This window comes from Oncorhynchus masou, chromosome 21, assembly GCF_036934945.1.
Source record: "Oncorhynchus masou masou isolate Uvic2021 chromosome 21, UVic_Omas_1.1, whole genome shotgun sequence".
Taxonomy (NCBI): Eukaryota; Metazoa; Chordata; class Actinopteri; order Salmoniformes; family Salmonidae; genus Oncorhynchus; species Oncorhynchus masou.
In genome coordinates this window covers 37,803,659-37,818,016 of record NC_088232.1, presented here as the reverse complement: position 1 = coordinate 37,818,016, position 14,358 = coordinate 37,803,659, and the positions used below count along the sequence as shown (strand labels likewise).

Here is a 14,358-nt window from a genome sequence, read left to right as displayed (position 1 = left end):
TTTGCTGCAGATATCACACTTGGTCTGTGAAATGGTCTAAAATGACAAGTGTCAGTTCAATGTGGAGGAAAGGAAGAGGGTCATTTATTATGTTATATAAGCCCAGAGTCCTTTAACTTGTATAACATTTATAGTCCTGTACAGCCCACAAACCTCTAGAGGTCTCTCTGTGAACAAGCCTGTTGATGCTTATTATTGTAGAGAAGCACTGAACAGTAGGCGCTGATGTAACATTTGAGTTTGTTTGTTTGCTTTCGAAGTGGTAAAAATATTTGTTATTGTAATGGTTCTCTATAGAATCCGGTAAAATGTCTCAGTCCCAAACGTTGGATTATAATTATGTTTGTGGGTGGTTGCCTCTGGCACACCATCAGCTTGTTTCGCCTTGTGTCTGTGTACATTTATGGTGTTTCTCCTAACGTTTATTGTATACTATAATGTTGTATGTGTAGCTATTTATTTGAGCGGTAGGAGTGAGCCCGTGTAGGCCCTGTCACTTCCATGAAATAATGCAGGCAGTTAAAGTAATCCCGTCTCCACAGATATTCTGACAGTCTGTCTCTAGCCAGCCATCCAGAAGCTGTCTGTGTGGCCTGGGCCAGACGGATTACCAGGACGTGTACTCAGAGCATGCGTGGACCAACTGACCGAGTCTGTAATACCAACATGTTTCAAGCAGACCACCATAGTCCCTGTGCCAAGGAAAGCGAAGGTAACCTGCCTAAATGATTACCGCCCTGTAGCACTCAGGTCGGTAGCCATGAAGTGCTTTGAAAGGCTGGTCATGGCTCACATCAACACCATCATCCTGGAAACCCTAGATCCACTCCAATTCACATACCGCCCCAACAGATCCCCAGATGACGCAAACTCAGTCGCACTCCACACTGCCCTTTCCCACCTGGACAAAAGGAACACCTATGTGAGAATGCTATTTATTGACTACAGCTCAGCGTTCAACACCATAGTGCCCACAAAGCTCTTCACTAAACTAAGGACCCTGGGACTATAAATCTCCCTCAAGAACTGGATCCTGGTCTTCCTGACGGGCCGCCCAGAGGTGGTAAGGGTAGGCAACAACACATCTGCCATACTGATCCTCATTACGGGGGCCCCCCAGGGGTGCTTGCTTAGTCCCCTCTTGTACTCCCTGTTCACCTACGACAGTGTGGCCAAGCACAACTCCAACACCATCATTAAGTTTGCTGATGACACAACAATGGCAAGCCTGATCACCGACAATGATGAGACCTGGAAGTGTGGTGCCAGGACTTCAACTTCTCCCTCAACGTAAGCAAGGCAAAGGAGCTGATCATGGACTACAGGAAAAGGAAGGACAAACATGCCTCCATTCACATTGACGGGGCTATAGTGGAGCGGGTCGAGAGTTTTAAGTTCCTTCATGTCCACATCACCAAGAAAAGATTTGGCATGGGTCCCCAGATCCTCAAAACCTTACACAGATGCACCATCGAGAGCATCCTTATTGCTTGCATCACCGCCTGGTATGGCCACTGCTTGGCATCGGACCGTAAGATGCTACAGAGGGTAATGCATATGCGTGCCACCCAGGACCTGCAGTATATACTAGGTGGTGTCAGAGGAAGGCCCAAAACATTTTCAAACACTCCAGTCACCCAATTCCACTGCATTTTTTATTGTTCCCCTCTAATCAGGGACTGATTTAGACCTGGAACACCAGGTGGGTGAAATTATTTATCAGGAAGAACAGAAAACGAGCAGGCTCTGGACCTCTTAGGATAAGAGTTGAGTACCCCTGATCTAGCCTATTCTGTGCTGCGATGCGATGCAGATAGGGATTGGCCCTGTATTGATGCTCGTGTTGGAGAGACAGCTGTAAACACAATCTAGTGTGGGAATTAAGTGAGATAAAAGCCCATTTGTAGGGTTCTGTTATGTTCTGGTATTGATTTCTGTGACATTGTGAATCTCTGCACGTTTCTAGCACTGGTTGCTAACTCTACAATAACAGCAGTTGCCTGAAACCCTGTTGTAAATGATAAATGTCTAGCCCAGTCAGAATACCATATGTAAGTGCAGTCAGTGACTGAGGAGATGTGGCTCACTGGTGCTAATGTCTAGGAAGGGGGGGGGGGCTCTCTTACTTCTTTACTTGTTATTTTTGGTTCTTATAATCATAACATTGCTATTCTAAATCTCTGATTTACACGTATTGCCTGTGATTGAAATACCTATATGTGGATATGAATACTAAACTTCAGTTCATCCCTCTCAATTACATGGTTGGAATCGTGGAAGAAAATCATTTGATGTACAGTAATATTTGACCTCAAAAACTAATGTGAGAAAAGGAGAAAAACTAACATACTTTATTTGAAAATGTTAAATCATTTTTATTTGATTAATCATCCAGAAGTAACCTAAGCATTAACCATATTCCTCATTATAGAAATGGTGTAACCAAGTGCATAATAGTTGAACCATGCTAGCCCCCACTAAGCAATTACTTGTTTATTTTATACATGGAATATAAACATGATGACATTGATAAAGCTTTTAATATTTTCTTAACCAGCTTCTTTGCATGTACCAAAGTAAAAGTAAAGAGTCCCACACCCTAAAATCATTGCTTTTCATTTTAAGTTTCTTTTGGCTCTGCAAAATGCACAACTTAGAATAACATCTCTTTGCATTTGCCTGATATTATCATTGGACTAAACCTCACGAAACAAGTCCCATCCCCTGGTTTTTGTCCTACGAGGAGAGCAAATCAACGATCCCAAACAAATCTGTTTAGCGAACATAATTTTTCAGCATTATAAAATGTGTGGGTTAACACCACAAGATCAAAGTGGAACGTCAAGTTCTTACAGTCTTAAAAAAAGCTACCTATCCCCCCAGAAGCCCCAGCTGGGCCCTAACCTTGATCAGGCCCATCTGAATACTGGATGAAAATGTCACCAAGTCATATCAGAAACCTCTGACAGCTGAGTTATTTTAAAGAGTCTGTATCTCCCAAGGGACTTTGATCCAAAGAAACCAGTTCATATATGGCAAGGTTGCAGAGAACTGTTGGCCATATAAATCATATTATATTTTTATGCTGTTGGCCTCCTTGCATGGATGATTGATCAATCCCACTGTATATATACTACTATGACATCAGGATGTGTTGGCTCACAGAGAAAGTCAAGCAGATAATCCATCAACGCAGAACTGAAACCGCATGGATGGACCACAACTTGGCAACGTAACAAAAATGTAATATGCTTTACAGTACATTAGCCCTAAATGTGTGAATATTATTGAAACAGGAATGCCATTATGATTTTATTTACATTGGCAACATAGAGCAAACGGTGTGCCATAGTGAAAAGTACCAGCAGTCTTAAGGACACATGGTTTCAGATGGGGCCACAGTGTCTCCTGACCCCTCCTGTCTCAGGCTCCAGTATTTATGTAGTTTATGTGTCGGGGGGCTCGGGTCAGTCTGTTATATCTGGAGTACTTCTGTCTTATCCGGTGTCCCGTGTGAATTTAAGTATGTTCTCTCTAATTCTCTCTTTCTCTTTTTCTCTCTCTCTCTCTCGGAGGACCTGAGCCCTAGGACCATGCCTCAGAACTACTTGGCATGATGACTCCTTGCTGTCCCTAGTCCACCTGGCCGTGCAGCTGCTCCAGTTTCAACTGTTCTGCCTGCGGCTATGGAACACTGGCCTGCTGTTTTCAACTCTCTAGAGACATTTACATTTACATTTAAGTCATTTAGCAGACGCTCTTATCCAGAGCGACTTACAAATTGGTGAATTCACCTTCTGACATCCAGTGGAACAGCCACTTTACAATAGTGCATCTAAATCATTTAAGGGGGGGGGTGAGAAGGATTAGCTTTATCCTATCCTAGGTATTCCTTGAAGAGGTGGGGTTTCAGGTGTCTCCGGAAGGTGGTGATTGACTCCGCTGTCCTGGCGTCGTGAGGGAGTTTGTTCCACCATTGGGGGGCCAGAGACAGCAGGAGCGGTAGAGATACTCTTTGATGATTGGCTATGAAAAGCCAACTAACATTTACTCAGGTGTTGGTGTTGACTTGCTGCACCCTTGACAACTACTGTGATTATTATTATTTGACCATGCTGGTCATTTATGAACATTTGAACATCTTGGCCATGTTCTGTTATAATCTCCACCCGGCACAGCCAGAAGAGGGCTGGCCACCCCTCATAGCCTGGTTCCTCTCTAGGTTTTGACCTTTCTAGGGAGTTTTTCCTAGCCATCGTGCTTCTACACCTGCATTGCTTGCTGTTTGGGGTTTTAGGCTGGGTTTCTGTACAGCACTTTGAGATATCAACTGATGTAAGAAGGGCTATATAAATACATTTGATTTGATTTGATTTGAACCTTCAGCACAGAAACTTTTGTGAGAAGTGCTTTGGGTAATGCAGCAGAACACCAAGTTTGTCCTCCGAACATCCATATGTCTGTGTTAATCAATCAAATGGGCCCTCTCGTTCTCATTCCTTTCGTTCTCCCTCCCTCATTTTCTTTTCTCTCTCCTCCCTCTCTGCCTGAAGCCTGCTCTTGTCGCTGACATGAATCACAGTTTATTGGAGAAATGGAAGCCGAGTTCTGCTCCCGTCTTTCTCATTAAAGGTGGAAGTGAGGAGAGAGAGAAAGACAAAACCCTGCCATTGTATTAGTTATCAGTCAGCTCCCTCCTTCTATAACCCATGTACACATCGCTGGGCTATGCCTGTCATTACAGTCTGCCTCTCCCCCACAGCCAAGGTTAATCACCTGCAGGGAGAACTGTCTGCACCGCAACGGGTACAGCTGGAATTACTATGTGCTACCTTAGTCCGTGTGTGCTACCTCAGAGTGTGTGTGTGCATGAGTACGTGCGTGTGTGTGTGTGCGCCGTGCATAAGTGTGTGCTACCTCAGTGTTTTTGTGTGTGTGTGTAGGTCTAGGTCTGTGTGTGTGTGCGGTAGGAAGGTGGGGAGTAGCGGAAGGCTGTTTGATGTGTCAACAGTCACAGTTCAATAATGGCTAATCTGACACAGAAGGTGATGAGTCGTAACAGAGCTGGAGTAATTCATGAGATACTGTACAAACCAGTGGAAGCTGGTGGGAGGAGCTATAGGAGGACAGGCTCTTTGTAATGACTGGAAACCACATGTATGACTCCATTCCATGTCATTCCATTCCAGCAATTTCAATGAGCCCTTCATCCTAATATTAAGATATTATGATATTAAAATATTAAGATTTCTCTATTCCTCTATATTCACACTTAACAAGATTGTTTAATAATGGATATAGGCTATAAGACAACCATAGAATGTGATAGAAATACATTGAAAGCAAAGAAGTATCATGAACACATTTTCTACAATGAAATTATATTGAAATTGCCCTTGAGACTCTCAAACCATTTCCTGAAAACATAATAATATATTCTCAAATAATATTTATATGTTGCATTTCTAGAAACCACATAATAATAAGGGAGAAAATGTATGTACACATTTATCTGTCATGCTCTTCATTGAGCATTACGTTCACCCATCCCTTAGGAATGTGCTCTGAAATCTAATTATAGTTTTTCTCTTAGCATGTTTCCCATAAACCAACTTCAAACGGTTGTAGACAGACCACCATACTGCAGCCTTACCATGGGACAAGAGGCAGGGAAAGGGGAAATGGAAAACATGTGGAACAAATTGGGCCTTTATCATTCCATCCTATCAAAGAAAATGGAAGATTTAGGTATTTAAGGCAGTGCTTTTTTAATCAGCCCTAAAACACGTGACCTCATTCACCACAGCGATGTCCCCTTCATGGGGATGTGGAGGAGGTTGTTAGGCCCATTGAGAATCTCCACATTATAGTCTCTTCATACAGCATGTCAATAACCCCTCTGTCTGTGTCTGTGATACACAGTACATGGGGTGGGAAGGGTGGACTCACACACGGTGGAGAAGATGGACTAGTCTCCTCCCACCCTTAGCAGATGCATCCGGTTTTCAGGGGTACGGCCCACTGGGCACAGACGTTAATGCAACGTCTATTCCACGTTGGTTCAACTTAGTTTCATTGAAATCACCTGGAAACAACATTAATTCAACCATTGCGCTATCGTCAACCGTAGCTTCATTTTCCACTGAAAATCGGATGTGGGAACTCCGGGCTAGAGTTTCCTTTACTCCTGCTACGTGAGGTTAGTCTCCGCCCTAACAATGGGAGTTGTTGTCCCAAAGGCCGGAGGGCAGGCGGTCTGCTTATTGGTCTGCTTATCAGTCTGCTTATCGGTCTGCTTATCAGTCTGCTTTCAGTCTGCTTATTGGTCTGCTTATCAGTCTGCTTATCGGTATGCTTATCAGTCTGCTTTCAGTCTGCTTATCGGTCTGCTTATCAGTCTGCTTTCAGTCTGCTTATCGGTCTGCTTATCAGTCTGCTTATCGGTATGCTTATCAGTCTGCTTTCAGTCTGTTTATCGGTCTGCTTTCAGTCTGCTTATCGGTCTGCTTTCAGTCTGCTTATCGGTCTGCTTTCAGTCTGCTTATCGGTCTGCTTTCAGTCTGCTTATCGGTCTGCTTTCAGTCTGCTTATCGGTATGCTTATCAGTCTGCTTTCAGTCTGCTTATCTTAGACACATTTTGATGGAGTAATCCCTCTCGCTTCGCCTCTTCCTCTTTGGTAGAAGCCCTTCTGTCAAGCTGGCAACTAGTGATGGTGTCAGATGGGACTGAATTAAAGGGGTCAAAGGTTAGAACCAACATATGGAGCTCGTGATCAAATCTTTGATTAGGCCTGGGCACCCTAGTGGCAACTTTCAGGGTAAGTTGGAGGTGGCAGGCATTTCATAGAAAGGTCTTTCATAAACAAGGATACTCATAAAATAAAGCGTATTTAAACCCCTCAAAAAACCCTAACAATGTTCATTAACTTTTAAAGTCACCCTGCATCAAGTCTGTTGAGTTTTGTTGCCCCCGAGCTCAGAATGTTGGGAAGTATGTGGACAGGTGTGACTCTCCCAGGTGCTTCATGGCCTGCTGGTGTGTGAGACGCTCCACTGCTCCACTCCACTGATGTTATTGCTGACATGGGAGAGGCCTGTTTAGCCCTTCTTCAGAGATACATCCAATCTACACATGAGTCAAGTCCCTCTTAAAGGCGAGTCCATAAACTTAACAAGACTTGCCTAAATCGTATTTGCTTTCTCCTCTCTAGAATGCTCACTAATAAAAGTAGGTGATAAGAGAAAGGATACACTTCAAAAATATAAATCTACTAATCAGTAAAAAAATATTAATACTTTCTAGGACAATTCAATATTTAAGATGACCAATGGTGAATAAGAAGTTTCTTGGTGTGTGTATGCACAGACCAACTTTGTTTATCAATTACATTGTTCTTTCTGCTGTCAGAGCTAACGAGTTTTAATACTCCAGATATGTTGAGAATTCTGCTGCACAAGTGTCTTGAGTAATCTTTTGATCCTGCTCTGACGTCATTCCCAGCGCCTTGCGTCAGATAGGCATCCCAAATTAGCCTTGTGTTGTCTGGATTCCTTGATCGAATGTAAACATCTCTCAGAGGATGTTTCAGGGAGTTTAACCAGAGTGAGATCTAGAAAACAATAGGGAGATCTAGATAACCATAGGGAAATCTAGATAACCATAGGGAGATCTACAGTGCCTTGCGAAAGTATTCGGCCCCCTTGAACTTTGCGACCTTTTGCCACATTTCAGGCTTCAAACATAAAGATATAAAACTGTATTTTTTTATAAAGAATCAACAACAAGTGGGACACAATCATGAAGTGGAATGACATTTATTGGATATTTCAAACTTTTTTAACAAATCAAAAACTGAAAAATTGGGCGTGCAAAATTATTCAGCCCCTTTACTTTCAGTGCAGCAAACTCTCTCCAGAAGTTCAGTGAGGATCTCTGAATGATCCAATGTTGACCTAAACGACTAATGATGATAAATACAATCCACCTGTGTGTAATCAAGTCTCCGTATAAATGCACCTGCACTGTGATAGTCTCAGAGGTCCGTTAAAAGCGCAGAGAGCATCATGAAGAACAAGGAACACACCAGGCAGGTCCGGGATACTGTTGTGAAGAAGTTTATTTGGATACAACAATATTTCCCAAGCTTTAAACATCCCAAGGAGCACTATGCAAGCGATAATATTGAAATGGATCACTGCAAATCTACCAAAACCTGGCGTCCCTCTAAACTTTCAGCTCATACAAGGAGAAGACTGATCAGAGATGCAGCCAAGAGGCCCATGATCACTCTGGATGAACTGCAGAGATCTACAGCTGAGGTGGGAGACTCTGTCCATAGGACAACAATCAGTCGTATATTGCACAAATCTGGCCTTTATGGAAGAGTGGCAAGAAGAAAGCCATTTCTTAAAGATATCCATAAAAAGTGTTGTTTAAAGTTTGCCACAAGCCACCTGGGAGACACACCAAACATGTGGAAGAAGGTGCTCTGGTCAGATGAAACCAAAATTGAACTTTTTGCCAACAATGCAAAACGTTATGTTTGATGAAAGCAACACAGCTCATCACTCTGAACACACCATCCCCACTGTCAAACATGGTGGTGGCAGCATCATGGTTTGGGCCTGCTTTTCTTCAGCAGGGACAGGGAAGATGGTTAAAATTGATGGGAAGATGGATGGAGCCAAATACAGGACCATTCTGGAAGAAAACCTGATGGAGTCTGCAAAAGACCTGAGACTAATCGGAGATTTGTCTTCCAACAAGACAATGATCCAAAACATAAAGCAAAATCTACAATGGAATGGTTCAAAAATAAACATATCCAGGTGTTAGAATGGCCAAGTCAAAGTCCAGACCTGAATCCAATCGAGAATCTGTGGAAAGAACTGAAAACTGCTGTTCACAAATGCTCTCCATCCAACCTCACTGAGCTCGAGCTGTTTTGCAAGGAGGAATGGGAAAAATTTCAGTCTCTCGATTTGCAAAACTGATAGAGACATAACCATAGCGACTTACAGCTGTAATCGCAGCAAAAGGTGGCGCTACAAAGTATTCTAAGGGGGCTGAATAATTTTAGCCCAATTTTCAGTTTTTGATTTGTTAAAAAAGTTTAAAAAACAATAAATGTCGTTCCACTTCATGATTGTGTCCCACTTGTTGTTGATTCTTCACAAAAAAATACAGTTTTATATCTTTATGTTTGAAGCCTGAAATGTGGCAAAAGGTTGCAAAGTTCAAGGGGGCCGAATACTTTCGCAAGGCACTGTAGATAACCATAGGGAGATCTATATATCTAGAGTAAGATCTAGATAACCATAGGGAGATCTAGATAACCATAGGGAGATCTAGATAACCATATGGAGATCTAGATAACCATAAGGAGGTCTATATAACCACAGGGAGATCTATATAACCATAGGGAGGTCTATATAACCATAAGGAGATTTATATAACAAGAGTGAGATCTAGATAACCATAAGGAGATCTATATAACTAACCTTGGTTGGTATCCTGCAAATAAGTTTTCGTGAGTAGATTGACAACAAAAAAGAAGACAGACGTTGATACAGAGATGTAGTTTGAGTTTGAGTAACAGGTATAATATGTCAAACAAGATAAATGATATCAAAGACAGTATGTGCCTTACAGCAAGAGCTTGATAGGAGGCAAATAAATAAAGAAACAAGGTTACTGTTTAAGAGAGAAACAGGTGGAATTCACATTCACACGGTTCTCAGTGCTCCAGCCTCGGTTGCAGCATGGTGAACAGGGGGGAAACAGTGTGTTTCAGTTCATTGATAACATGCTGAGCAGTGGAGGCTGCTGAGGGGAGGACGGATCATAATAATAAAACTATGTTCTAGCCATTATTATGAGCTGTCCTCCCCTCAGCAGCCTGCACTGAAGCTAATAGAGAGATGGCCTCTGGCCCTGGTTACCTGCAGTCCCCTGGCCATGTTCATATCTCCCGTCTGTTTCTCAGCTTACAGCTGAATCCATTTGGCCCGTATCTCCTTGGCCCTGTGGCAGTGATTAGAGCAGTGACAGCCACAGTCCTGCCATCACACATAGAGCCTCTCCTTTGAGGCCTAACCCCTGGAGTCCTGGGGGCCCAGTTCACATCCAAGCCCCATGCCAAAGGGCTGGGCACAGCCAAGGGGGCGCGCCCACAGTCCCAGCCTCACCCTAACAAGCAGATGGGCATAACGGGCATTTTGGTTGCTCTGTTCAGAAGACACTCAGTCCTTTGGATTAGAGAGGGCCCTAGTCATCACAGCTCGATGATGTTCACAGATGGCGTACGGTTGTTGTTGTTATTGTTCTTGGGGAACTGTAGAGGGGAAGAAGGGGAACAGCAGTGATGAGAAAGATGAAGGCCCCTCTCTAAACCTTGAATAAAGGGTCATTCTGCTATGAGCACGGAGCACCTGGACAAAATGGGAGGATGCCTTGGTCTTATGATGCTTTTTCTCTGGAAGGGAGATAGAGGGTATTTGATCATTTTAATGTCAGAATTGGTCTAGTTGGCTTGATTGGAGATGACCAGAGGGCATCAGCCAGTTGTTGAGGGAGATGGAGAGGAGCGAATGGACATGGGACAATCATGCCAGCAGCAAATGGGCTGTTTGTGCATTGATTGAAAGGCTTTGGCTTTATAGCAAAGTTGTGGCTTATATCCTGAGAGATGCATGTTTGCATTTTAACTGTGTTTTTTAGGACGAAGTGCTGCCAAGAATGCTGGTAAATCAATGCATGTTCTGTTATAGGGTGGGCGTTGCCCTGATGGTACTATGTGTGTTACTGTGCTAGGTGCTGGTGGAAGTGGAAGGTTTTAAGTCGCCGGGATGATTCACCTGCCCGGTGTCGGTTGGGACACAGTGTGGAGGGGGTGGGGGGGTTATACCTTACTGCGCAACAGCCCCCCCGTTGGGTGCTCCGGAGTACTGCACTCTGATGAGGTCTTAGCTTTGTCCTTGTTGTTGTTGGGCTCATTGTCTTTGATGATGTCATACTGACGGCAGAAGAGAGCAATCACACCTGACAGAGAGAGGAGAAGAGGACACACACAGACAGATCGTAAATAACAACCACATTACCGGAGTGAAGAGCAGACGGAAATAATTTTACAAGGACAAATTACTACAAATTGTGGACAATATTTGTTTAAAATATACCCTTCCTTTGTTCTACACTCTTGAGGGTGTATGTGTGATGGTCTGTGGTGTGTGTGCATGTGGTAGGTTTGTGAAATTCCGGTAAATTTCACAAAATTTCCAGGATTTCCAATAATCCTGGATGGAAGATTCACAGAATAAGCAGGAAATCCAGAATCCTCCAAATACTTCTGGACACCTGGGAATTTGGGGAAACTTACTGGAATGTTGTATCCCTAGTGTGTAGGTAGCACTCTGACCTTTGGAACATTCCACCCCTCACCTGCCCACATGATCAGCACCACCACGATAATGATGAACTCCCCCGCCCTCAGCTGAGCTCCCACTTCCTCCATGGTCACCTCGTCTGGAGGGTCAAGATACAGCAGCACAATCATTTGGTCACCATGGCAACACCATCATCAGAGTTATTGTTGGTAACTGGCATCTTATTAAATAAGTCCACTGGTGCTCACAACAGGCCAGATTAATGATGGGGGAGTGTGGTCATTTGAATAGGAAGGGCATAACCTCAGTCAGCCCCGTATACCCTCTCCTCTCTACTGTAACTATACATACACTGTAGTTGGTCTGCTCCTTGTTAGCTGGATAGAACTGTCTGCTGACAGTGTATTGTGTAGACTGATCTTGCTATTCCTCTCCAGTCCCAGAATGGCACCACACATCACTGTCTCTCTGTCAATTAGCACTGCTTCAAACAGACCAGGTTTTTCATGATTTCAGGTGATTCTGACACAACCCTAAAAACTTGTGTACAGCCTCAGCCTCTGTGACTTACAGATAAGCATCTGTTGGTCACAGATAACAAATACATAAAAGGGGCCCCACAATGGGCCTCAGGATCTCGTCAAAGTATTTTTGTGCTTTCAAATTGCCATCAATAAAATGCAATTGAGTTCGGTGTCCATAGCTTATGCCTGCCTGCTCATACCATAACCCCACCTCCACCATGTGGCACACTGTTCACAATGTTTACATCAGCAAACCTGCTCACCCACACAACGCCATACATGTGGCAACATTCTCTGGCAACAGCTCTGGTGGACATTCCTGCAGTCAGCATGCCAATTGCACGCTCACTCAAAACTTGAGACTTCTGTAGCATTGTGTTGTGTGATAAAACTGCACATTGTAGAGTGGCCTTTTATTGTCCCCAGCACGAGGTGCACCTGTGTAATGATTGTGCTATTTAATCATCTTCTTGATATGCCACACCTGTCAGGTAGAGAAATGCTCACTAACAGGGATGTAAACAAATTTGTGAACAACATTTTAGAGAAATAAGCTTTTTGTGCATATGGAACATTTCTGTAATCTTTTATTTCAGCTCATGAAACATGGGACTTTACATGTTTACATGTTGCGTTTATATTTTTGTTTATATTTTTGTTCAGCGTAGCTCCCCAATGAAGAGCGCTGCTATGTGGGAAACTCACAGCAGACGCCCCTATTAGATCATTCTGTCTGAGAGAGGCTAATAGTGTCAAATGATTCAGTAGAAGCTGAGCATGAAGTGAATACATAAGGTTGAGGCAGGGCCAGTGGGGATCCCCACTCTGAAGGGGTTGGAGAGAGACAGTTAATCACAGCAGCCAGGAATGATTGTGCTGGGCCTAGACAGAACTCAATAATCATTATTATTACAAATAAAGCGCCAAAAAGAATCAGAGTTGTTTGTGTGTGTGTGTGTGTGTGTGTGTGTGTGTGTGTGTGTGTGTGTGTGTGTGTGTGTGTGTGTGTGTGTGTGTGTGTGTGTGTGTGTGTGTGTGTGTGTGTGTGTGTTTGCATGCATGTGTGGCCTATGTTTGTGTGTGTTCATGGTCCACTCATACAAAGCAACTGAAAGCAACATCACATATTGGACTGTTTGCGAATTCCGGAGACTGCTGGCTAAAGTTCACCACACAACAGCATACTGAGTGCACCCCATTTAAATACCAAACAGAAGAAGGCAGTGACTCTGACATTCTGAGGGCCCTGGGTAGCTCCACTACCCTCCTGCATGTTCTCCCAATGAGCGATTCAGTCAATCGATGGGCATTAACAAATCAAACCTGGACAGCCAAACGCTCCTGACACCACTGCCAGATGGCCTCCACGTGGCTAATATTTGCCAGCTCTAATGTCACGGACACACAGTCTCCAGTCCCAGAGACAGATTGAGTACCCTGCAGACAGTAAGAGGTGGGGCGTACTGTATGTAGAGTAGGGAGTTTGCAGGTGGGTGCATTCAGGGACATGGTCAACTGTATGCCATATAGCTGCAGGATTATGCAAGTAGAGAAATTGTATTGCAGTGTCATACATCTGTTTAACTGCAGTACTGTTTTGCAGATATCCCACCGGTCACTCTAGAAAACCTCCCTCATCAGAGTCTTAGGCACAGACCACATGTCTGTTCTATATCTATGGTCTTGTGAGACAAACACATACAGTGCATTCCGAAAGTATTTATACCCCACATTTTGTTTTCTTACAGCCTTAATACAACTTATTTGGAGTCCACCTGTGGCCAATTCACTTGTTTGGACATGATTTATTTAGAAAGAAACACCGGTCTATATAAGGTCCCACAGTTGACAGTGTATGTCAGAGCAGAAACTATACATGAAGTCCAAGGAACTGTCTGTAGATCTCTGAGATAGAGTTGTGATGAGGCATACAGTACCAGTCAAACGTTTGGACACACCTTCTCATCGTTTTTCTTCATTCTTTCTATTTTCTACATTGTAGAAAAATAGTGAAGACATCAAAAATATGAAATAACACATATAAAATATTGTAGTAACCAAAAAAGTGTTAACCTCTAATGACTCCCCATCCCGCATGAGGGAGCGTAATCATCGACTGACACTAATTAGCATAACGCAACGGACATAAATATTCCTATTCATGAAAATCACAAGTGAAATATATTGAGACACAGGGTTAATCACCCTGTCATCTCAGATTTTCAAAATATGCTTTACAGCCAAAGCTAGACAAGCATTTGTGTAAGTTTATCGATAGCCTAGCATAGCATTTTGTCCAGCTAGCAGCAGGTAACATGGTCCTGGATATCAGAAAAGCAATCAAATTAAATTGTTTACCTTTGATGAGCTTCGGATGTTTTCACTCACGAGACTCCCAGTCAGATAGCCAATGTTCCTTTTTTCGAAATAGCTCCGTTTGTTCTTCAC

At 43.3% G+C, this 14,358-nt stretch overlaps 1 pseudogene; it reads right to left on the bottom strand.

The window, feature by feature from the left end:
• Positions 1-9,911: 9,911 nt before the first annotated feature.
• The window catches only part of LOC135507404 (fibronectin type III domain-containing protein 5-like), a 50,892-nt pseudogene continuing 46,445 nt past the window's right edge, over positions 9,912-14,358 (bottom strand).